The sequence below is a fragment of the Symphalangus syndactylus genome, chromosome X (genome assembly GCF_028878055.3).
Source record: "Symphalangus syndactylus isolate Jambi chromosome X, NHGRI_mSymSyn1-v2.1_pri, whole genome shotgun sequence".
NCBI lineage: Eukaryota > Metazoa > Chordata > Mammalia > Primates > Hylobatidae > Symphalangus > Symphalangus syndactylus.
Genome location: NC_072447.2, coordinates 37,488,974 through 37,516,042, shown reverse-complemented (window position 1 = coordinate 37,516,042; position 27,069 = coordinate 37,488,974). Strand labels below are relative to the sequence as shown.

The 27,069-nt window shown below is 40.6% G+C and overlaps 1 protein-coding gene and 1 pseudogene across 1 annotated transcript in view; both read right to left on the bottom strand.

Moving 5' to 3' along the window:
- PTCHD1 (patched domain containing 1) overlaps window positions 1-27,069 on the bottom strand; it is a 72,686-nt gene that overhangs the window by 42,505 nt on the left and 3,112 nt on the right. The window lies entirely within an intron of this gene.
- LOC129476329 (protein Hikeshi-like) lies at window positions 12,947-13,439 on the bottom strand (annotated as a pseudogene).

Here is a 27,069-nt window from a genome sequence, read left to right as displayed (position 1 = left end):
AAGCCAGAAGAGAGTGGGGGCCGATATTCAACATTCTGAAAGAAGAGAATTTTCAACACAGAATTTCATATCCAGCCAAACTAAGCTTCATAAGTGAAACAGAAATAAAATCCTTTACAGAGAAGCAAAGGCTGAGAGATTTTGTTACCCCCAGGCCTGCCTTACAAGAGCTCCTGAAGGAAGCACTAAACATGGAAAGGAACAACTGGTACCAGCCACTGCAAAAACATGCCAAATTGTAAAGACCATCGATGCTAGGAAGAAACTGCATCAAGTAATTGTGAAAATAACCAGCTAACATCATAATGTCAGGATCAAATTCACACATAACTATATTACCCTTAAATGTAAATGGGCTAAATGCCCCAATTAAAAGACACAGACTGGCAAATCAGATAAAGAGTCAAGGCCCATCCGTGTGCTGTATTCAGGAGACCCATCTCACATGCAGAGACACACATAGGCTCAAAATAAAGGGATGGAGGAAGATCTACCAAGCAAATGGAAAACAAAAAAAGGCAGGGGTTGCAATCCTAGTCTCTGATAAAACAGAGTTTAAACCAACAAAGATCAAAGGAGAGAAAGAAGGCCATTACATAATGGTAAAGGGATCAATTCAACAAGAAGAGCTAACTATCCTGGTGGAGCCAAGATGGCCGAATAGGAACAGCTCCGGTCTCCAGCTCCCAGCCCCAGCGACACAGAAGACGGGTGATTTCTGCATTTCTGCTTGAGGTACCGGTTTCATCTCACTAGGGAGTGCCTAACAGTGGGTTCAGGACAGTCGGTGAAGCGCACTGTGCGCGAGCCGAAGCAGGGCGAGGCATTGCCTCACTCGGGAAGCGCAAGGGGTCAGGGAGTTCCCTTTCCTAGTCAAAGAAAGGGGAAACAGACGGCACCTGGAATATCGGGTCAGTCCCATCCTAATACTGCGCTTTTCCAACGGGCCTGGAAAACGGCACACTAGGAGATTGTGTCCCGCACCTGGCTCGGAGGGTCCTAAGCCCACGGAGTCTCGCTGATTGCTAGCACAGCAGTCTGAGATCACGCTGCAAAGCGGCAACCAGGCTGGGGGAGGGGCGCCCGCCATTGCCCAGGCTTGCTTAGGTAAACAAAGCAGCCAGGAAGCTCGAACTGGGTGGAGCCCACCACAGCTCAAGGAGGCCTGCCTGCCTCTGTAGGCTCCACCTCTGGGGGCAGGGCACAGACAACCAAAAACTCAGCGAGAACCTCCACAGCCTTAAATGTCCCTGTCTGACTGACAGCTTTGAAGAGAGTAGTGGTTCTCCCAGCACGCAGCTGGAGATCTGAGAACGGACAGACTGCCTCCTAAAGTGGGTCCCTCACCCCTGAGCAGCCTAACTGGGAGGCACGCCCCCAGTAGGGACAGACTGACACCTCATTCAACCGGGTACTCCTCTGAGACAAAACTTTCAGAGGAACTATCAGACAGCTGAATTTGTGGTCTCATGAAAATCCGCTGTTCTGCAGCCACCGGTGCTGACACCCAGCCAAACAGGGTCTGGAGTGGACCTCTAGTAAACTCCAACAGACCTGCAGCTGAGGGTCTTGTCTGGTAGAAGGAAAATGAACAAACAGAAAGGACATCCACACCAAAAACCCATCTGTACATCACCATCATCGAAGACAAAAAGTAGACAAAACCACAAAGATGGGGAAAAAACAGACCAAAAAAACTGGAAACTCTAAAAAACAGAGCACCTCTCCTCCTCCAAAGGAACGCAGTTCCTCACCAGCAACGGAACAAAGCTGGACAGAGAATGACTTTGACGAGTTGAGAGAAGAAGGCTTCAGACGATCAAACTACTCCGAGCTATGGGAGGAAATTCAAAACAATAGCAAAGAAGTTAAAAACTTTGAAAAAAAAATTAGATGAATGGATAACTAGAATAACCAATGGAGAGAAGGGCTTAAAGGAGCTGATGGAGCTGAAGCCAAGTTTCGAGAACTACGCAAAGATTGCAGAAGCCTCAGGAGCTGATGTGATCAACTGGAAAAAAGGGTATCAGTGATGGAAGATGAAATGAATGAAATGAAGAGAGAAGGGAAGTTTAGAGAAAAAAGAATAAAAAGAAACGAACAAAGCCTCCAAGAAATTTGGGACTATGTGAAAAGACCAAATCTACGTCTGATTGGTGTACCTGAAAATGACGGGGAGAATGGAACCAAGTTGGAAAACACTCTGCAAGATATTATCCAGGAAAACTTCCCCAATCTAGCAAGGCAGACCAACATTCAGATTCAGGAAATACAGAGTACGCCACAAAGATACTCCTCGAGAAGAGCAACTCCACGACACATAATTGTCAGTTTCACCAAAGTTGAAATGAAGGAAAAAATGTTAAGGGCGGCCAGAGAGAAAGGTCGGGTTACCCACAAAGGGAAGCCCATCAGACTAACCGCGGATCTCTCGGCAGAAACTCTACACGCCAGAAGAGAGTGGGGGCCGATATTCAACATTCTTAAGAATTTTCAACCCAGAATTTCATATCCAGCCAAACTAAGCTTCATAAGTGAAGGAGAAATAAAATACTTTACAGAGAAGCAAATGCTGAGTGACTTTGTCACCACCAGGCCTGCCCTAATAGAGCTCCTGAAGGAAGCACTAAACATAGAAAGCAACAACCGGTACGAGCCACTGCAAAAACATACCGAACTGTAAAGACCATCGAGGCTAGGAAGAAACTGCATCAACTAACGAGCAAAATAACCAACTAACATCATAATGACAGGATCAAATTCAAACATAACAATATTAACTTTAAATGTCAATGGGCTAAATGTTCCAATTAAAAGACACAGACTGGCAAACTGGATAAGGAGTCAAGACCCATCAGTGTGTTGTATTCAGGAAACCCATCTCACATGCAGAGACACACATAGACTCAAAATAAAGGGATGGAGAAAGATCTATCAAGCAACTGGAAAACAAAAAAAGGCAGGGGTTGCAATCCTAGTCTCTGATAAAATAGACTTTAAACCAACAAAGATCAAAAGAGACAAAGAAGGCCATTACATAATGGTAAAGGGATCAATTCAACAAGAAGAGCTAACTATCCTAAATATATATGCACCCAACACAGGAGCACCCAGCTTCATAAAGCAAGTCCTGAGTGACCTACAAAGGGACTTAAACTCCCACACAATAATAATGGGAGATTTTAACACCCCACTGTCAACATTAGACAGATCAACAAGACAGAAAGTTAACAAGGATATCCAGGAATTGAACTCAGCTCTGCACAAAGTGGACCTAATAGACATCTACAGAACTCTCCACCCCATATCAACAGAATATACATTTTTTTCAGCACCACACCACACCTATTCCAAAACTGACCACATAGTTGGAAGTAAAGCTCTCCTCAGCAAATGTAAAAGAACAGAAATTATAACAAACTGTCTCTCAGACCACAGTGCAATCAAACTAGAACTCAGGATTAAGAAACTCAGTCAAAACCGCTCAACTACATGGAAACTGAACAACCTGCTCCTGAATGACTACTGGGTACATAATGAAATGAAGGCAAAAATAAAGATGTTCTTTGAAACCAATGAGAACAAAGACACAATATACCAGAATCTCTGGGACACATTCAAAGCAGTGTGTAGAGGGAAATTTATAGCACTAAATGCCCACAAGAGAAAGCAGGAAAGATCCAAAATTGACACCCTAACATCACAATTAAAAGAACTAGAAAAGCAAGAGCAAATACATTCAAAAGCTAGCAGAAGGCTAGAAATAACTAAAATCCGAGCAGAACTGAAGGAAATAGAGACACAAAAAACCCTTCAAAAAATTAATGAATCCAGGAGCTGGTTTTTTGAAAAGATCAACAAAATTTATAGACTGCTAGCAAGACTAATAAAGAAGAAAAGAGAGAAGAATCAAGTAGATGCAATAAAAAAGGAAAAAGGGGTTATCACCACTCATCCCACAGAAATACAGTCTACCATCAGAGAATACTACGAATACCTCTACGCAAATAAACTAGAAAATCTAGAAGAAATGGATAAATTCCTCGACAAATACACCCTCCCAAGACTAAACCAGGGAGAAGTTGAATCTCTGAATAGACCAATGACAGGTTCTGAAATTGTGGCAATAATCAATAGCTTACCAACCAAAAAGAGTCCAGGACCTGATGGATTCACAGCCGAATTCTACCTGAGGTACAGGGAGGAACTGGTACCATTCCTTCTGAAACTATTCCAATCGATAGAAAAAGAGGGAACCCTCCCTAACACATTTTATGAGGCCAGCATCATCCTGATACCAAAGCCTGGCAGAGACATAACCAAAAAAGAGAATTTCAGACCAATATCATTGATGAACATTGATGCAAAAATCCTCAATAAAATACTGGTAAACTGAATCCAGCAGCACATCAAAAAGGTTATACACCATGATCAAGGGGGCTTCATCCCTGGGATGCAAGGCTGGTTCAACATACGCAAATCAATAAATGTAATCCAGCATATAAACAGAACCAAAGGCAAAAACCACATGATTATCTCAATAGATGCAGAAAAGGCCTTTGACAAAATTCAACAACCCTTCATGCTAAAAACTCTCAATAAATTAGGTATTGATGGGACGTAATTCGAAATAATAATAGCTATCTATGACAAACCCACAGCCAATATCATACTGAATGGGCAAAAACTGGAAGCATTCCCTTTGAAAACTGGCACAAGACAGGGATGCCCTCTCTCACCACTCCTATTCAACATAGTGCTGGAAGTTCTGGCCAGGGCAATCAGGCAGGAGAAGGAAATAAAGGGTATTCAATTAGGAAAAGAGGAAGTCAAATTGTCCCTGTTTGCAGATGACATGATTGTATATCTAGAAAACCCCATTGTCTCAGCCCAAAATCTCCTTAAGCTGATTAGCAACTTCAGCAAAGTCTCAGGATACAAAATCAATGTACAAACATCACAAGCATTGTTATACACCAATCACAGACAAACAGAGAGCCAAATCATGAGTGAACTCCCATTCACAATTGCTTCAAAGAGAATAAAATACCTAGGAATCCAACTTACAAGGGATGTGAAGGACCTCTTCAAGGAGAACTACAAACCACTGCTCAATGAAACAAAAGAGGATACAAACAAATGGAAGAACATTCCATGCTCATGGGTTGGAAGAATCAATATCTTGAAAATGGCCATACTGCCCAAGGTAATTTATAGATTCTATGACATCCCCATCAAGCTACCAATGACTTTCTTCACAGAATTGGAAAAAACTACTTTAAAGTTCCTATGGAACCAAAAAAGAGCCCACATCACCAAGTCAATCCTAAGCCAAAAGAACAAAGCTGGAGGCATGACGCTACCTGACCTCAAACTATACTACAAGGCTACAGTAACCAAAACAGCATGGTACTGGTACCACAACAGAGACATAGATCAATGGAACAGAACAGAGCCCTCAGAAATAATGCAGCATATCTACAACTATCTGATCTTTGACAAACCTGACAAAAACAAGCAATGGGGAAAGGATTCCCTATTTAATAAATGGTGCTGGGAAAACTGGCTAGCCATATGTAGAAAGCTGAAACTGGATCCCTTCTTTACACCTTATACAAAAATTAATTCAAGATGGATTAAAGACTTACATGTTAGACCTAAAACCATAAAAACCCTAGAAGAAAGCCTAGGCAATACCATTCAGGACATAGGCGTGGGCAAAGACTTCATGTCTAAAACACCAAAAGCAATGGCAACAAAAGCCAAAATTGACAAGTGGGATCTAATTAAACTAAAGAGCTTCTGCACAGCAAAAGAAACTACCATCAGAGTGAACAGGCAACCTACAGAATGGGAGAAAATTTTTGCAACCTACTCATCTGACAAAGGGCTAATATCCAGAATCTACAAGGAACTTAAACAAATTTACAAGAAAAAACCACCTCATCAAAAAGTGGGCAAAGGATATGAACAGACACCTCTCAAAAGAAGACATTTATGCAGCCAACCGACACATGAAAAAATGCTCATCATCACTGGTCATCAGACAAATGGAAATCAAAACCACAATGAGATACCATCTCACACCAGTTAGAATGGTGATCATTAAAAAGTCAGGAAACAACAGGTGCTGGAGAGGATGTGGAGAAATGGGAATGCTTTTACACTGTTGGTGGGAGCATAAACTAGTTCAACCATTGTGGAAGACAGTGTGGTGATTCCTCAAGGATCTAGAGGTAGAAATACCATTTGACCCACTGATCCCATTACTGGGTATATACCCAAAGGACTATAAATCATGCTGCTATAAAGACACATGCACACATATGTTTATTGCGGCACTGTTCACAACGGCAAAGAGTTGGAACCAATGCAAATGTCCATCAATGATAGACTCGATTAAGAAAATGTGGCACATATACACCATGGAATACTATGGAGCCATAAAAAGGGATGAGTTCATGTCCTTCGCAGGGACATAGATGAAGCTGGAAACCATCATTCTCAGCAAACTATCACAAGAACAGAAAACCAAACACCGCATGTTCTCACTCATAGGTGGAAATTAAACAATGAGAACACTTGGACACAGGAAGGGGAACATCACACACCGGGGACTGTCGTGGGGTGGGGGGCTAGGGGACGGATAGCATTGGGAGAAATACCTAATGTTAATGCGGGGTTGATGGGTGCAGCGAAGTCAGCATGGCACGTGTATACCTATGAAACTAGCCTGCATGTTGTGCACATGTACCCTAGAACTTAAAGTATAACAATAATAATAATAATAAAGCTCTGGTTTGTGTTGGTAAATACCCCACCATGGCCATTTTTCTTCTACCAAGGGAGTGGGAGTTTGGAAAAGATGAGGCCAGTCAGCTTTCAGGAGTCAGTAGGAGCCAGCCCCAGCACATCACTGGGTATATAGACTCATGGGTGGAATTTTGGGATCACAGAGTAGGCACATATTTAGTTTAAGTTTCCAAAGTGATCATAACATTTTACAGTCTCACCAGCAATGTGTGAGAGTTCCAGTTACCCCATATCCTCAGCAACACTTGGTATTGCCGGTCTTTTTAATTTTTTACCATTCTGATGGGTGTGTACTGGTATCTCATTTTGATTTTAATTCGCATTTCCATGATGTCTGAAACTAGGCACCTTTCCACATGCTCATTAGCCCTGTGGCTTATCTTCTTTTCTAAAGTACCTGATCAAGCCTTTTGCCCCTTGGATATTAGGCTGTTTTGTCTTTTCCTTACTGTTCTGTGGGAGAATAACTTCAAGACCAGTAAGCTCAACTGTAAACACTGCAAGAATGAAGAGCCCCAGAGGCAGCCTGGTATGCTAGAAAGAGTCTGATACTTAAGTCATACAGACTTGTGTTCATATCAAACTAAGTTAGTCACTTCCTGATGACCTTGAGCGAGACACCCTTCTGGAGCATCCGCTTCCCCATCATCAAAATGGGATTACTGTCTTGTAGTGTTGTTGGCTCCCGAATGAGACAACATAGATGAAATGCCTGGCAGAAAAGCCTATCACAGGTGTTCAGCACTCTTCAGCACTCCTCTGTGCATTGAGAAACATTTCCCCATCTCAATCAGAAAATGTAGCTGGCACCTTCACCCAAACGTTGCTATTTGTGAAGTGCATGATGCTTTTAATTTAATGCCTGGAAATCCCATATTTGTCCTGGCTGTCTAGTGGCGTTGTCATAGAGCAACTGCCTCTCTCATGATGTGAGGGTGGTATTCTTTTTGAGAAGCAGCACTTCTCTTTTTGTTGGAGGTACAATTGCAAGGTTTACTGGATGTGATATTCTGCAATGACTTATTTGATGTGAGGCAGGAAGGGATTTACAGGGCACTCTTTAGAGCCCTGTCCTCTATTCTGGGGAAAAAGCTGGTGCGAATCAGCACTAATAAGAAACTGGGGCTGTTTCTGAAAGGGCTGCAGAGAGAGCAGCCGAGTTGTAGGCCCCTGCCCTCCCTTGTAGGAGTTTGGACTTGTGAGAAGTGATGGGCTTGGCTTAGGCATAACCTCCTCCAGGAAGCCTGCTCTAAACATGCATTTTAGATCCTCCCTGGTCCCCAGGGTGTATACACATCTGTTTTATCACTTGAAATATTATAATGGCATCTTCTTTCAGCTGTTTGAAGAAAGGAACTGAATCTTGTTATTTGTTATATCCCTGCTCCCAGCACAGCGCATGTGGAGAGTAGGCACACAATACTCAAGATAGAAACATTCTGGACAAGCCAACATACTCTTGTACAATCTCCTTGGCATCACCAGCATGCATTAAACAGCTTCCCCTTGCATGTCCTGAAACCTTGTTAAATATTGAGAAGTGATTAAGCGAAAGTACTAGCTAATTCTGAAAGACTAGAGAAAAAAAGCAAAACAAGCAAATAAAAAAGCAAACAAACAAGAAGAAACAGTACATGTTGGAAAGTAGGATTGTTAAAATAAGTATATATACTTTTATGTTTGTAAAAGTAAAGACACTGTGGCAGTTTAAAAACAAAACAAAACCAGAAAGTATAGCAACACTTTTGCAGCCCAGCTCTCAAGGGAATACACAGGCAGATATTAATATATGCATTTGTAAAATGACTAGCACATTGGAATGCGAATAAAATATTTAAAAATTCTCAGTCTATCATTTCTTCTCTCCTCTTCCAGGCTGAAGTAGCTTTACCAGAATCAATTTAAACCAGCCTACAGATCTCAAACTATGTTTGGGTTCACTTAAGAAATGGATGAGCTTATGTGTTACTCTTTTACCTTGTAAATAACATAGCTCATAGAAAGCTAAGACATAATGAAATAGAAGAACCTGGAACATAGCAGTAGCCCTGAAATGCCACCTTAAAGTTTTCTATCTCACACTAACCACTTAAAATAATTGTTAAAATCTGTGATGTGCTTATATTGTGAGGTGCTTATGTATTATTATAATGGCTATGAGAGGGCTTTGTAACTTTTTTCAGTTGAAAAGGAGCAAAAACGTCCTAAAAGGGAAAAGTGAAATGCTAAAGAGCAGACCATTTTGAGGTGGAAACATTTTTATGGTGCTTTGCACACAATTTTATACAGACAGACCCCAATAGGCGGCAAGCAACTCTCAGTAGGGAAACCTCTGATTGTTTTTATCAGGCAGAGACTGTGGGCTTTGGCAGATCACCCTGTAAAAGACAGTCTGTCAGTCATTGGCTGCTTTCAACGTGTGAATCTGAGGGTAGGGTGTGTACTCACAGGATACTTTCCGTGGAATCTTGGTGTCTATTATCAGTGAGTGCTGAGGAAGCTTTGCTGTGCCTGCTGCCCTGCTGCCCCAGTGGGCGGGGAGCAGGAGCACCCACACTGCATACCTGTTGCAGCAATTGGCTGGCTCCTCCCCACCCCCTCCCCCCAAAAAGCCTTACATTAATAAAAGCAAACCTACACAAAATGAAATATTTCCCTGGGGAAAGATGGGAACAATGTCTGGGTGGACTTTAGGAAACAACTTGGGAGGGGCTTTCCGAAATATGCAGAATGGCTAGCAGCAGTTAAAAAAAAAAAGAATTTTGGCCGGGTGTGGTGGCTCACGCCTGTAATCCCAGCACTTTGGGAGGCTGAGGCGGGCTGATCACGAGGTCAAGAGATCGAGACCATCCTGGCCAAGATGGTGAAACTCCGTCTCTACTAAAAATACAAAAATTAGCTGGGCGTGGTGGCAGGCGCCTGTAGTCCCAGCTACTCGGGAGGCTAAGGCAGGAGAACAGCTTGAACCTGGGAGGTGGAGGTTGCAGCGAGCTGAGATCGTGCCACTGCACTCCAGCCTGGGAGACAGAGCGAGACTCCATCTCAAAAAAAAAAAAAAAGAATTTCACCTTGTTTCCCAAGCCATTCTAGCCCAGCTTCCTGAGGATTTCTTCATATTTTTATATATATATAATTGTGTACTTCAAATTTTGGGATTGACAAGAAAGTTGTGTGTTTCTGTGTGTGTGTGTGTAAAACAAGCTGAGGTTATGTTTAGATGGCACAAACAACTTTTTTTTTTTTTTTAAATCTGTTTGTCTAGACAGGCCATGGGAAGATAGATAGGTTGCAAGGATTATGGCTTTACACATGTTAACTCAAAAGTTTTGTGATTTTTCTCAACATAAAACAAATGGAAAAGGAAGGGCTACCTCTCTAATTTTTCCAGGCTGTACCTTTGCTACCTCCTCCTCATCCATGCTGGTTCCTGGAATACTGGATTAAAAACCTATGAGGCTTGCTCTGCACGTCCTGCTTCCTTGGCTTGAGTCTCTGATCTAGCCCCTCTAAGCCCTGACCATTTGAACCACCTGAGGAACTTTACAAACTCAGATACCTGGGCCCACCCTCATACCATTAAATCAGAATCTCTTGGTGTGAGGGTTTAGGTATCTGTATTTTAAAAAGCTTCCCAGAAGACTATAACACACAGCCAAGATTGAGAACCCTTGCATCATTCATAAAATCTTGTTAATTTTGCCTCCCAAATCTCTCAAATCCGTCCTCCCATACTCAATTTCCATTGCTCCTGATTTGGTTTCTAGCCCTTATAATCTATGTGGATGGCAGAAACAGCTTCCTAACTTAGCTTTTTTTGCTTTCAATCTACCCTTCATATGCCACCAGACTTATTTTTCTACAACACAAATCCAAGTCTGTCTTTCCTCTGCTTTAAATCCTTTAATGGCTCCCCTACGAATAAATGATGGAGCCCGTGTACATGTTAGATGATGATGGAAAGCAGCTGCCCTTCATCTTAGGTAGGATCTCTTAGCTTACGTTTTTTTTTTTTTTTTTTTTTTTTGTGAGACAGAGTTTTGCTGTTGTTGCCCAGGCTGGAGTGCAGTGGCGCGATTTCCGCTCACAGCAACCTCCGCCTCCTGAGTTCAAGCGATTCTCCTGTCTCAGCCTCCCGCGTAGCTGGGATTACAGGCATGTACCACCACACCTGGCTAACTTTGCATTTTCTTTAGTACAGACGAGGTTTCTCCATGTTCGTCAGGCTGGTCTTGAACTCCCAACCTCAGGTGATCCACCTGCCTCGGCCACCCAAAGCGCTGGGATTACAGGCATGAGCCACTGTGCCCGGCCTAGCTGAAATTTTTTCAAAAAAGCTTTTTATTTAAGACTCATGAGAAGTTGCAAATTAGTTTAGAGCTCCCATGTATCCCTTACTCAGCTTCCCCTAATATCTTTCATTACCATAGTAAATTACCAAAACCACAAAACTGACTTTGGTCAGTGTGACAGGCCTTATTTGGATTTCACCAGTTTTTACATGCATTCTTTTTTGTGTGTATATAGAATACAATGAGATTTTATCATTTGTGCTTAATACAATTGTAAAATGATCTCTTTTTCTATCTAGTAGCAGTTCCTAACTCTAACCATGCATTAGAATTTCCTAGGGGAGCTTCAAATAAGTACCTAAGTTTGGGCCCCACTTTAGACCATGCTTTAGTCTAGCGCTTCTCAGACTTTAAGATGTGTACAAATCAACTAAGGATCCTGTTAAAATGCAGATTCTGATTTAGTAGGTCTGAGTGAAGCCTGAGAGTCTGCAGTTCTAATAGGGTCCCACGCGATTGTCAGTGCTACTGATGCTGCCAATCTGTGGACTATATTTGGAGTAGGCCACTGTTTTTAGACCAATGAAATGAGAATCCATGGGTTTAAGGCTTGGGTACAGTATATTTGAGTTACTATGGTGATTCTAATACGTAGCCAGGGTGGAGAACCACTGAGACATGTGATGAAATTTAAAGGCTGTGTGATCCTCGGAGGTCACACCACCCCAACCTCTATTTAAACCATTCTAGGTCATTCCAGTCTCCTCTGATGAGAGGATGCCAAATAATTCTTGGAGTTAATAATTCTTTCTTACTTTATAATCCATATTCTTCTTCTGAAATTTAAATATACCCTATGTGAACTCTCTCAACAAACTTCCACTTCAATTTCTTCTCTATACTTTTGCTCATCTTGAGATAAAAGGGAAGGAGAGACTGTCCCTTTGCTTTCATACTCAAATTCTGTAAAAGAGATTGCTTCCACATTAGGACCTAGCCTCTTCTCATTCCCTTGTCAATTGGTCGCCAAGCTCACAGATATTAGAATGTTCTTTCTTTAGCACTCGACAAGACTCATTTTCAGCTGCTGACCTTGTTTTCTATCTTCCAGAGCAAACCCCAGCCAGATGGGAATTACCAACTTGCTGCCACCATATAAATACCTAAACCTACTCCCCTTCTTGCCCTCCTGTGAAAATCAAGGGCATGGCTCGCTCTCTCTTTAAGGTCAATTGCTTTCACTGGGTTTTATCTTTCCTTTCCTTCTTTCTAGTACAGTTTATTCCTTCTTCGCCCATGTCCTCAAACTCTACTAATTCTTTCCCATGGGCTTTAAAATATGTTCATGTCTCTTCCATATTTTAAAAAAAGCCTAATTAACACCATGTCTTTTCCACCTTCTGCCACATCTCCCCTTCTTTAATAAACCCTTTATATTTGATGTCTCCAGCTATACCTCAAAAGGGTGATTTGTGCTTGCTAACTTTATTTCCTCACCTCCCACTCACTTCTCAAACCACTACAGTCTAGATTCTGTCCTAGCGCTGAACCAAAACTCAACAATGAGTTCTAAGAAAAATTCAGTGGCTACTTTTTAAATCTTCATTTCCTTTAACTCTGAGCAGAGGCACACAGTTAAGTCAATAATAAAAAGTAAAGGGAGTACTTAAAAATATCTTGAGATGGTTAAGCATTTTTTTTCAATTTTCAATGTTTTTAACTTTTAATAAAGATTTTAATTAATCTTCAGTCACTAAGAAGTTTTTAAACCTAGGTTTCATGATTCTTTGACTTCATACTTTTAAATGGAGTCAGTTATCTTCAAAACATGACAAATTTCAGAATCCATTAGAAATTATTTTATTCAAATTATGTTTTCCAAAAGAGATGGTTCTGTGGTAGTCATCTTTGAAAGTTTTCATACCATTTCAGAAACACACTTTGCAGAATGAACATTTCATATAGGCTTGGTGTCATCTGGGCCTGAGAGACAGCGAACGATGAAGCAAAATTGTATAAGTTGTCCAACATGTTTTGTGTGAACAGAGTGAATGAGTCAACTGAGGATACAGCATTACCTACAGGAGTCTGCTGAGCCATACTGTCCAGTGGTTCCACCGAAATTCCCATCTGAGCAACAGATGGAGTTTGGACAATATTCATGGCTCCAAAGGGATGTTGGCTTCCTCCTCCAGATTTAAGACCTGAAATTTTGAAGATGGCACTTGGTTTCCCATTCATGACAAATCATAGGAGTTGTCATACTGGCATCCCATTTGAATCAGGATAGGAAAAGTAGACAGAGCCTACTGGATTCCCATGAAAATGGAATCCATATTTTCATGGGAATCCAGCAGGCTCTGGTAAAGCCTGAGCATGGTTTCTTCACTGCTGCATCCTCTACTATATGCCCGGCAAATAATGGTACTCAGTAAATATTTGTAGTTTGACTGAAACCCTTTTTTTCTCCCATAATGAATTACATGACTCAACTCTTTCTTCTCCTCCTGTCTTTCGACCTAGCTTTCTCAGTGTTCTTCTGACTTCTCTACCTTTGCCTATTTGTAAATTTGATGTTACTCAAGACTGTCATTGGCACTTCTGATCTTGTCATAACAGAATATATTCTTCGCGGGCAATGAATTCCACCTCCATGGTTTGACTTGTCACCTTTACACTGACCAATCTCCAGTTCACATCAACACTTTACCTCTTCTTCAAACTCCGGATCTTAATTTCCATCTGCCTCCTGAAGATTTGCAAATAAATGGTATGGGAGTATTGCAACTGGCATATATCTAATAGCTGAATCCTTTTCTCCAAATTTGTTCTTCCGTCTGTTTCCTGTAATGGTTAACACAGCATCATCCTCTTTCTACTCACCCAGCTGGGAAACTTCTAAGCCACTGTCACCCTTTTCCCTTTGATGACTCCCAGATCCAATGATCTTGAAGTCTTATGAATTCTATCTCCCCATCTTTGGGCTGGTATTTTCAGTGTATGTTCTGAAGCACATTGGATTCTTGAGATGTTGATAGGGGCCACCAAAAAAGTAAAAAATATTCATCTCAAATAGATTTGAGAAATGCCAAACTGGACAGAGTTAAATAGGTTTCGTTACAGAGGAACTTTTTAGAGCTTTTACTATGATAATGTGCATGCAATATGAGGATCTGATATAGGAGTACCACATCTATTGTTTGCCAAAGTTATTTGGCCACAGAGCTTTTTTTTTTTTTTTTTAATAGCACTAAAGGGAGCTTTCCTAGAACACATTTTGGAAAATGGTGGTCTGATCTATGTCCTTTCTTCTCTTTCTGCAGCTACTGTATTCCAAGCCTTCTGCCTGCAGACTTACAACAGCTCCTTGGGTGCACAGATGGCATCTCCCTGTCTCCAGTGTCTTGCTTCTCCTATTTAACCCCTACACTTCTGTAAGAGGTACCCTTATTAGAGTTGGATCATGTATCTTCCCAGAGTAGTAGACATGCTGTCCCTTACTCTGTCCTGATTATCTATATCCTTACTTATTTTCTGCCTGTTTTTTTTTTAATCCATTACTGACAGAGGAATGTTGAAGTCTCCAACTATAATAGTGGATTTGTCTGTTTCTCCTTTCAGTTCTATCAGTTCGTGCCTCATGTATTTTGATGCTCTGTTGTTAAGTATATACACATTTAGGATTGTTGTATCTTCTTGGAGAATTGATCCCTTTATAATTAGGTAATACCCCTCTTTATTCCTGATAATTGTTCTTGTTCTGATGTTAGCTTCGTCTGAAATGAACATAGCTACTCTAGCTTTCTCTTGGTTAGGAGAATTAGCATCCCTTTACTTTTAACTGTATGACTCTATTTAAAGTGGGTTTCTTATAGACAATAGAGTTAGGTCTTTTTTTTTCCATAATCCACTTTGACAGTCATCATCTTTTACTTCGTATATTTATACCATTCACACTTAAAGTGATTATTGATATAATTAGATTAATATCTGCCATGGTGGTAACTGTTCTCAGTTTTTTTTTTTTTTTTGCATTTGTTCTTGTTTTTTTACCTCCTCTTTTTCTGCCTTCTCTGCTTTTAATTGAGCATTTTATCTCCTCTGTTAGTATATCAATTTTACTTCTTTAAAAAAATTTTTAGTGGTTGCCCTAGCACTTACAATATACATTTATACCTAATTTAAATTCACCTTTAAACAATACTGCTTTATATGTGGTGCAGTTTTAACAGGGTATTCCCAATTCCTCCCTCACATGCCTTGTGACATGGCTGCCATTCATTTCACTTATCCATGTTATAATCATCCAATATATTGTTGCTATTATTGATTTAAATGAAGTTATGTTTCAGATCAATTAAGAGTAAGAAAAATAAAAATATTTTAGTTCAGCTAGTTCAGCTTCATTTATTCCTTCTCTAATACTCTTCTTTATATAGATCTGAGTTTCTGACCTATATAATTTTCCTTTTTGTTGAACAACTTCTTATAACACTTTTTGCGGGACAAGACTGCTGGCGATGAATTCACTCAGTTTCTGTTTGAGAAAGTCTTTATATCTCCTTCACTTTGAAGCATAATTTTGCTGGCTATTGAATTTTAGGTTGATTTTTTTTCTTTTAACCCTTTATTTATCTTCATTCTCTTCTTGCAATTTTTTCTCTGATAACTGTAATGTAATTCTTTTCCTTGTTCCTCTATATATAAGGTGTCCCCCCAACCCTGGCTTCTTTTAAGATTTCCTCTTTGTCTTTGGTTTTCTGTAGTTTGATTATGATACACCTAAGTGTGGTTTTATGAGTACTTATCTGTCTTGGTGTTCTTTGAGCTACCTGGATCTGTGATTTGGTGTCTTTAATTTTGGAAAGTTTTGACCATTGTTACTTCAAACGTCTTCTGCTTCATTCTTCTCCTTCTGGTATTCCAATTATGTGTATGTCATATATTTTGATAACCCTGTCTCACAATTTTTAGATGTTCCATTTGCGATTTTTTTTCCTCTTTTAACTCTTTGTGTTTCAGTTTGTGACGTTTCTATTGCCCTATATTGAAGCTCACTGATTCTTTCCTTGGCAGTTAAGTCTACTGATGAGTTCATCAAAGCCTTTCTTCATTTCTGTTCCAGTGTTTATCTCTAGCATTTCCTTTTGATTCATTCTGAGAGTTTCCACTTCTCTGCTTACATTACCCATGTGGTCTTGATGTCTACTTTTTCCACTAAAGCCCTTAACATATTAATCATTGTTACTTTATTTTTTTGAGACAGGATCTCACTCTGTTACCCAGGCTGGAGTGTAGTGGTGTAATCAAAGCTCACTGCAGCCTCAAACTCCTGGGCTCAAATGACCCTCCTGTCTCAGCTTCCCAAGAATCTAGGACTACAGGCATGTACCACCATGCCCTGTTAATATTTTTAAAATTTTTTTGTAGAGACGGGGTCTTGCTATGTTGCCCAGGCTGGTTATGAACTCCTGGTCTCAAGCTATCCTTCCACCTTGGCTTCCCAAAGTGCCAGGATTATAGGCATGAACCACCTCGCCTGGCCTTCATAGTTACTTTAAATTCCCTGTCTGGTATTGAATTTAAATTCCCATATCTGAGTCTGGTTTTGATGTTTCCTTTGTCTCTTCAGAGTATATATATTTTATTTTGGCTTGCCTTGTAATTTTTTCTTCAAGGTTAGACATGTTATATCAGTTAACACGAACTAAGATAATAGGACTTTACAGGGAAGATTGATGTTAACCTAGGGGTCAGAATGTATTTAATGTTTGTTGTAGCTATAGGTACCAGAAGCTTTAATTTCCTCTACTGTCCTTGTTTTTGTCTCTCTTGTTTACGTTGGATTTTCCCACATACTTCTCCTCAGAGAGGGTCTGTGTCTTTTTGCTCTTTCAGCTGTAATCCACTATTATTAAACTGCAGCTCTGCTGATGTGGTAGTAAAGTGTGGTAAGGGGAAATTGCTATATAATCTTCCAATGAAATCTCAGTCTTTTAGTAGACCTGTGACCTTCACAAGTATTTCTCTGGTGGTATAGTTTTTTCCTGTCTTCTATTCCCTTCCCTGGCTGTAGTGCTTCAAATTGATTTCTTTGAATCCCTGACCCCTGTTGACTCTCTCCCCACCAACTCTTACGTAAGGCAGAAAGGCTGAAGGGAGCTGAAATGGGAAAGAACCTAGGATAACGTTTCAGAATCGTGCTCTGGCAAGTCCATTCTCCTGGAGAGTAAGCATTTGTTAATGGAGAACACTGGGTGGATTTCACAATGATAATATTGCTGATCCCATTTTATAGATGAAGAAATTGAGACCTCCCAGAGAGGTTAAGTGAATTGATCAAGGACACATTAATAGTTCACAGCCTCAAACACAAAACTTTGGGTTCTAAAGCGATGCTTTTTCCACTCTGCCCAAACTGGTACCCACCGAATTTTGGTTGCAACTGTCACCTCTCTCTGACAGCACTTGACATCAAACAGTAATTGACACTGAACATTAGCTGCCAGGGTCCTCCCTGTGGACACCTCACCTCTGACAACTGACGACTCTTCCTTTACCAAACTCTAGTCAGGCTCCTCTGAACCTTCTTCCCAACTAACCCTTGGCATTCAGGTTTCCTTTTCTGTCTTTACATCATCCAGTTTTAGGAAGACTTCTTCTAAATCCATTTAACCATAATCCCCCACCCTTTGTATCTGATCATTCTAGATATCTGACCAAATTCTTCATCTCTGACCATCTCTCAGATGATATCTGATCATCCTGGCCAGCTTTCAGCAAGAATCCTGTCAGATTGGTTTAGCCAGAATCTGCCCCTTCCCCCTGATGTTTCCTCTTAATAATGTTCTATCCACTGACCCCATCCTGCTCTTTGGCTATAAATTCCCACTCTTCCTTGTCATGTTCAGAGTGGGTCGGATCTCTCCCCAACTGCAAAACCCCACTGCAGTAGTCCCTATACTATCTTAGTGGCTCCTGCTGAATAAACTCTGCCTTACCATTCTTTAACAAGGGTTTTGAGTAACTTTTTCTTTAACAGGACCACAGTACTGGGACCCTATCTCAGAAATGCAGCATGTAGCTCCTATTTGTGCCTGCGGTACCATCTGGTTTGTTTTAAAGGAAGGCAAATGGCAGATGACCCTGTATGGGAAGTCTTTGGAAGAACGAAAGCTTTGGCAATCCCATATGTGGAGATGGTAGCAACAACATCCATGGTGTGTGTGTATTGTGGGGAAGGTGTATCTCTCTTCCTCCATCTCAGGGTGTCCTTTCCTCTATTCAGCCCCTTTCTCCTGAATTCCAACGCCAGGAGACAGGCAGTAGAGTATGGCCCTCTGTTGAACATGCTTGCCTTACAGTGCAAACTTCAGATATTCAGATTTATTTAATACCCTTTGTAGAAGAGCTATTATAGCATCATTCAGAATTAAGTGCTGAGCAAACAACTTTTTCATCCTGCTTGTATCTTATTGGCCAGATTCCACAGAGAGAGACTGCATTTTTGGAAGTAATCCTGGTAGCTAATTTCTAGGATACTTTATAGCAGTGGTTCTGAAAGTGTGGTCCCTGGACCAGCAAGAACAGCATCACCTTGCGAATCTGTTAGAAATGCAAATTCTCAGGCTCCACCCCAGACCTACTGACTCAGAAGCTCTCTGGGGTGGAGACCACAATCTGTTTTGAACAAGTTCTCCAATGCCTATCTGCTCAAGTTGGAGAGCCACTACTTTAGCTTATAGAGGCAATTAATTAGAACTGAGTAGTCAGGATATATAAAGGTTCAGCAAGGTTCCTTAGATCCACTAATCTACTGCTCTACTCAAAATGCTGTCTGCAGTCCTGTAGCATCAACATCCCTGGGTGCTTGTTGGAAGTGCAGAATGTCAGTGCTACTGCCTCAGACCTACTGAATCAGAATTTGCATGCTGAAATTCCCAGGGAATTTAGAAGTACAAAGTTTGAGAAGTACTGCTAACCCTCACTTACGCAGAGGTTAATTTTGTTTGAAGAGATTAGGGATAGAGAACCAGATAGGCAGAGGAATCTTCTTTGGTGGATTTGATGTGGAGCCTGAATAATTGTGGATTTCTTTTGGGATCCTATAAAAAGAAATTTTCTAAAGGGGTAGGTGGGGAAGCACACTGAACTAAATGATCAAAATTCACAGTCTGCAAAATTTTGCAACATTCCAGTTTCAGAGGACTTTACAATTATCACGTTGCCTGGTGCTCCTGATCTCTGGCAATTCTTATGACACTCTTCCCTATGAAGTGCTTGCAGATCTACTTATGTGGACGAGATTTCCCAGGGAAACACTGTAGTCATGTAAATTCAGTAAGAGAGGAGAATGATCAACGTTCTCACCTAAATCACTGGAGAATCCCTCTTTGGCATGCTGTGCTGTGAGATGTGGTGAGGAGAGCCCTGAAACCAGAGCCCGCAGCTTCTCAGAAGTTTTAATTCAAAAGGCACTTCCCTGGGCAGGAAGTGAAGGCTTTTTTTTGTGTGCAAAGCCCCATCAGGCATGAAGAGGAGGTTCTGAGCCCAGAGGAACCACGTTGGTGTGCTGGAATGCAATGCACCCATCCCCATCTGCAGCTCTGCCTGCCTAAGAACTTTCTGCAGGAAGAGGAGCTGCATGCTCAGCAGTAGGTTGAATCCAATTGTCTGTAATGACTCAGATGGAGTCATTAAAGACCAACAAATTGGCAATATGAGTATTGAATGTAGATTGAGCACCCATTATTGCCTGTTGGATCAAAGAAAAACGTGGCTACATGTGTATTTACTCAACAGGCAATAATGGCTTTGAAAGAGCTGGCACATGTGAGGAAATAGCAGTCATTTTCAAAGTAAATAGTAGTAATGATAACACATTTTACAGAAGGCTATGGTTACACAGTGCCTTCACATACTTTATCTCATTCTATCTTTACCTTAAGTGGGTGAAGGAGATGCTATTACACTCAGTGCAAATAAGGAACCTGTTTCTCAGGGAGGTTAGGTGACTTGCCCAAAGATACATACTTAGGAGAACTGGAACTTGAACTTGGCTTTCCTGATTCTAAATCCAGTTTTCTGTTTTCAACAGTTAAATTTGAGCCTTGCTACTCAAAGTGTGTTCTGCTGATCTGTAGCATCAGCATCACGTCAGATCTTGTTAGAAAGGCAGACTTGCAGGTCCCACCCCAGACCCTCTTAATCAGTCTGTATTTTAGCAAGATGCCTAGGCGATGTGTGTGCATTTTAGAAAGTCTGAGATCAATCAAACAATCTTTACTCAGTATGACTACTTGCCTATACCACAAGAACAAAAACAAAATCCAACAACTCAAACCTCATACAATTAAGGTATAAATATCGCAAAATGTTCTTGAGCATTTATAATGACAGCTCTATAGTAGAGATGCATTTTTTTTTCTTGAGACAATTAGAAAGAATTGACAAAGCCATGGTATTAGTGACAGCAGGAGAGCCTCATGGAGGAATGGGTAAAGGAATCTGTATCTTCCACGCTGAAAAATTAGCAGTTTTAGTGTTTCCATGAAACTCACAGAAATATGCTGATTTTGTAGAAGTATCATTTTTTTTTAAGTTTGCCTTTTAGAACAATACTGTCTGTTACTCTGGGCTAACTTTTAAGAAGAGGGGGACTGAGCAACATCAGAATGGTGATCTCCTGAACACTGGTGCTATGGTCAGGAAAACCATTTGTCCTTGATTTTTTCTTTTAAGTGTGTTTCCTATTTACATTTGAATATGGGTGTGGCCAATGTTTTGAGACTTTTCTTTAAGTAAATAAGAGAATGTGTAGTGTGGGGACCTGGTTTCCAGGGTGCTCACTGGGAACTGCACAGGGCTCCACCCTCCGACATGGAAATGGACCACTGAATGGGGACTGAGGTCAAGTTTATGCCCTCCCAAACTGTACTTGGACCAGAGAAGGTCGTCAGATATTTGGTTTTCTAAGAATTTCTCCTTATATAAATGGCAGCAGATCTGGAAACAGAATGGATGCTTATTGCTTATCAACAAGTTTGAAACCAAGATTTGTCAAGGATGAAAAATGAATATAGAGCAAAAGAAATCACATGGTCATGCTACCAGGCAAAATTATATTTGACCAAAATAAATCAATAGGGAGGCAGAGCACATTTTCCATCTTACAAGCTACAAACCAGTAACAATTTATTAAGCACCTGCTGCAAACTCCACATTATGCTAGGTTCTAGGAGAGATTTGGCAGTGTCAGACATTGTTCCTGCCCCTGAAGAGTTCATTATCTCTCTTAAGAGAAATGATCACGTGACAATACAGCAAATTACATAAGAGTCTACAGCTCTGCATTAAAGAATGTGGATAAGAATGAAAGCCCAATAGATTTAAGGGAGAGAAGAAGCCATGAATCTGAGAAAGCCTCATAAAGTAGGAGGCATGTGAACTGGTCCTTAAAAAGAGGAGGGAGGGCACTTTTAGGGAGAACAACAAAAGTAGATGTGTGAAGATGGGGGCCTGCAGACCTCTGTATTCATAAAGGTGAGAATGAATATGTGCCTCTCAAATATGGAGGTTTGGCATCTAAGACCTCGCGTCCTGTTGGTTTCTAGGCCCTGTTTGGAGTCGTCTTTACCAGCATCCACTGGCACTTGTCAAACTTGAGAATAACTAAATAGCTATGCTGGATGATTCTTAACTGTAAGCTTCATGGAGACAGGGTCATAGCCATCTTGTTGAGTAAAGGGATGAATATCCATTCCCTAGAAACGGGGCCCTAAATCTCCAGATGCATAACTCTAGATGAATATAAGACCCTTAGGGCAGATGCTCTCAGGGTCCCTCCCGCATAGTCTCAGCTCACACTCATCTCTCCACGCTAAGGTTGCTTGCTATAAACACCTGTAGCTCTGTACCCAATTCTTTTTAAAAAAAAAAAAAAAATATATATATATATATATAGGGAGAAACACAGCATATGAAAATGCCAGAAATTTAATGTTCCTAAATGCAGTTGAATCAGCCGATGATGGCTGGAGTTGGGGAAAAAATATTCAGCTTCTTTATCCACAACTGAGATTTCTCCAACACATTCTACAGTGTCTCCCAGAGTTCCCTAGTGACACTGAGCCCCAGTTGCCCACAGTAGACACTTGCTTAATAATACTCTCTTGACTGGCTTCCTGCTACTCACTGTTTTACTTCCCCACTCCCCTATCAGCCTTTTCTGATATCACCTCCCAAGATAACCGACTGCACTTAAATAAATCATCTTAACTGTACTTGAAGCCTATGAATTAAACCTAAAGTGGAAGACCTAACAATGGGGATCTTTCAAAATAGCAGAAACAATATTCTCAAGAGGATTTCTTAGAGAGCAAGAAGATAAAAATAGCTTTTTCTATTTCCTCACTGCCTCCTTTTGTTCAAAATATGAATTCTGAAGTTGCAAGCACAACATATTATTCAGGGCTTCCCGTAAGAAATAACAACTGGTGTTGATTTCCTTTTTTTTCTTTTCTTGTCTTTTAAAGGTTAGCGATTACTCACCTCCCCTGCTGGTCATTAAATCAGTCTGGCAGGATTCCTCGGTAGTTCTGTGGCCTTCCGGGTATGTGGCGGAGACACAGGCAGTGCTGCAGACAGGCCTGCTTGCTGTGATGTGCTATCAAGCAGGTGACTTCAAAGGTCTGCTTTAAGCCTATCTCAAGTATCACTTGGGGCTCACACTGAGCCCCGAAATCAGGTACCAGATGGCACATCCCACAAAGTCAAAGTTGATCAGCTCACCAGCATCTCACATTTCCCTGGCTCTTGTGCCAAGGGACTGGAAACACTCAGGTAGAAAACAAATAACTTCTGTTAGCTTACTTCTCCTTCTCATATTTGTAAGGAGTCATCAGTTCAATGCTTGACTGTCCTGTGAGGTTTATAGGTCTGGTGAATCCTGAGAGGCTCAGTTTTTGTGGTCATTTAAAATATAATCATCCTTCCCTAACTCTAATATGGCATCTATCAAGATGACATGAGTTATTACAAAGGTGGGCTTCCTCTCCCACTAAGGCTTTATATCTAAATTTCAGTTTAATCAAAGTCTGTCTCAAATGTGTATCTAAATGGAGAATTAAAAGGCTGCTCCCCAAATCTAAATGAGACAAGTGGGCATCTGACATACTAATCACACAAATGAAATGTGCTTAAAAGTCAGACAACCCTAGGATGAGACTGTGCTTAGATTATTTGGATACACTACCTACGAAATGAAAGGAGAATGAAAACCGATCTCAGTCTCTCCTTAATTTTCCCCTAGTACAAAAATAAAGAGTAAACGTCAATTGACTGACCCAGCAAATGCACAAATGCTGCCTTTTCAGGCCCAGGCTCAATCTTTTCTAAGAGTATCTGCCACTTGCATAAAACTCACCAGAAGGGACCGGACTGCCCAAGGCTTCATAGCACCTGTCACCAAACAAAGCACCCTGAGATGCTAAGAGAAGATTCTAGCATTAGCCTCTGTGGAGATGACCTTTAAGGTGCCGTCTAAACCCAAGGTTCTTTGATTCCGTGTTTCTTAGATGCAAGCTCTTCTATTGTCATTTTATACTTGGAAAAGCAGAGAGGCTGGAATAGGCAACAAAGCACTGCCTCCTGCCTCCTCAGGCCACTGCTCACAGTGGGGTCTTACACACTGTCAGAAGAAGCCCCACCTAAGTGGGCAACTGCTACTGACTGATGCTTAAGGCATGCCAATAATGGGCACTCTAGTAATGGACAAGTCTCAAAGGCCAGTTGTCAGCTTAGCCACTTCGTCACCAAGCAGTTATACTGCATTCAGTTTCTTAGGCTCCTCTACAGCAGGTGGGATTTAGACCTGAAGGGGCAGAGCTATCGAAGAGAGCAAGATAACTGCATTTTGGGGAAGATTACGCCGGAAAATCTGGTCTCTGCTCAACTGCCCAAGAGAGCATCACTTTAGAGGTCATAATATTTGTCCCCAGAGCTCTGTGAACTTCTCTTTGGCATTTTTTCATTTTACATCATCAATGTAGCAAAAAAAGAATCTTTAAAAAACAAAAGAAACATGCAAAGCAGAGAGTTTCTCCACCTTGGCACTATTAACATTTGGGGTTAAGTAATTTTTTTGTTGTGGGGGTTATGCTGTGCATCACAGGATGTTTAGCCGCAAACCTGGCCTCTACCCACTAGATGCCAGTAGCACATGCCTCTTCCCCAAGTTGTGAGAACCAAAAATGTCTCCAGCCATTGCCAGATGTCCCCTGGGCGGGTGCACAGTCTGCCCCGGTTGAGAACTACTGCCTTACAGATTAACATTATTAACTTCTTGAAAGTGCTCTAGTCATGAAATTTTAGAATACAACATAGGAACTTTTAACGTATACATAGCAAATCTCTCAGGCTTCGTGAGCCACGATTTCTGCTATATAGCCTTCTTGGTTTTTGTTTTGTTGTGTTTATAATCTTTTAAAACTGTAAAAACTCAGTCTACGTTAAAAAATAGGCTGAAATCTGCTGATCCTTAGATTGTAGAGGAAGAAATGATGGTGATTCCTATAATGACTGAAAGTGTTGAGACAGCATTTGGAAAAACTGTGATCTTGATCTAGCTACCCAGTCTTTGTGACTCCGAGCTAGCAGTTATGCTGCCTTTCTTGGAAAGCCTGAAGTAAATAACTTCAAGTTACATTTTATTAACCTTGTTTGCAACTGAATTCTATTTAATGTATTTAAACATAAAAGGTTTAAGTAAAACAGAAACTTGATATTTGAACGAAATGAGATCTCCTAGTAAATGGAAGAATGTTTGCTATGTGAAGATGCGTCCTTCCCGTGGTTTGGAATAAAACATTCTGAGTTTCCCCTGAAGAAGAGGACTTTGTACAAAGGCAATTCCCCTACCCAATTTTCAAACTGAAATATGTTTTGATATCACTACGAGGGTTATCAAGGAGGGAAGAATGATATCTTGCAAACAAAGAATCCTAGAAACTGTCTGTAAAGTTGTAAAAGTAAAAATCTCACTATGCAAACACATTTCAAATTTGCTTTTATGGAATTTTCCTTAACTTATCACATAAATGTCTGAGTAAACTAGGGAGGGTCTATTCAACAAGTATTTATTGAGTACCTATTATGTGCCAGGGACTGTGTAAGGAACTAAAGTTCAATCAACCTGGACCCTGCCAATGAGCAGCACTCAATCAGGAAGCAGCTACATTCAATCATCCAGAGATTTTTTTTTTCCAATAAAATCTTTCTATCCTTGTATATTGTTAATTGTAAATATCTTATGCTTTACTTTGGGCATTTGGAGTTTCTGTATGTGGATTTTAATTGACACTAGACATAATCAGTTAAGAAAAATATTCTTATGATCCAATTACCACTATTAGAACAACTGGATGGGATGGGATATAAAACTTTGGTCAACTGTACTTCATTTGGATAACAAAAATGTACATTTTAAATCATTCCAGTAGTGTATCATATGAAAGTAAATTATAATGAAAAGAACACGGCTTGGAGTCCAAAACCCTGGGTCCAGTCCAGTCCAGGTTCTAGTCTTATTTTTTTTCCCATGGACAAGTCAGTTAACTTCTAAGAAGTAGTTTTCTCATATGTAAAATGGGATATAGCATTTTTCCTAATTTACTGTATTTAAACATACTGTATATTTATAACCTATAAAGTCCTATAAATATGATGTCATTATCATAAGTACTGGGCTGTACTGATTCTTCACTTTACATAGATGATTCTGGAATAAATAAAGAATTGCTTTGTTACCAGCCTGGATCAATTCTCAAAGGGACCTACTTACACTTCATTTTAGGTGATCGCAAAGAAACGTATCTATAAAAGCTTGTGAGGCCCTACTTTGAAATTTGCTTTGAGATGAACATCATGGATTTTCTGTTACAAGATATAATCAGCTAAATTTAATTTTCTAGGCAAAGGAAGACATTTGAAGAGCAGCATTTATTTAAAGAGGTTCAGAAACTACAGCATGAGCCCTTGTCAACACCAGCAGGTCCTACCCACTTTTGCCTAATATTGCATCTTTGCCCTGTAGCCTTCAGGGGAAACCAATGCTAGGGGGAGTCATGCCTCACAGTGTGGGGTCAACTTCTACGCTACAGTGATCAGAGTATGGTAATCATATCACTTGCGCAAATTCGAGAAAGCTCCTCCCAACCAGATCAGCTGGATTTTCAAATACCGATATTTTTCTGTAATACTCTCAATTACATTTAAAAACGTCAACCTGGCTTTTCGTTTTCTGTCATCACTCCCTCCCAGTCTATTTTTTTTTGTCAGCAAATAGTGGGGCCAATATCCCAAGAAGGATCTACTTCACTGCACAGGTACAATCCCAAAACATTAAGAGGAGAGAATGGGTCTACTCTTCTTGCTTGAAGCAACACCCTACACAGCCCTACAAGTCACCTCCTCAGTTTTGTACCGGGGTCTGAAAAAGCCTCAGACCTGCTTATGCTCTGTCCACTTCACTTCATTTCAAATGTGACGCCATAAAACCGGCAGGGACTGTTCGGTGTTGTGTAGTGTTAACTGTCAATGCTATCCTTGATGCCAGTAACGAAGTATCAGAATAACACTAGTAACAACAATAACAGTGATTCTTTCACTCCTGACAGCTTTTGTAAAGGACAAGTCATCATGTCTCTAAATGGAAAAAAATGTTTAAAAAAATAAGTGCTCACTCCCACACTTTACATTACCATGACTAATGAAGGTCCATCTCTTCCTGTCCCCTGGCTCCATACCTACCAAAAGTAGGGGTTGGATGCAGAAAGACAAAATTAAACATATAATTTAAAATTGAAGACAGTTAATTCCTTGGTTTCGTAAGTCTGGATTTTTATAAGCTGTATGAACTCATTTGACCAGAGAGACATCAGCTAGAAATAAGTTTGGACCACTGTTAGGC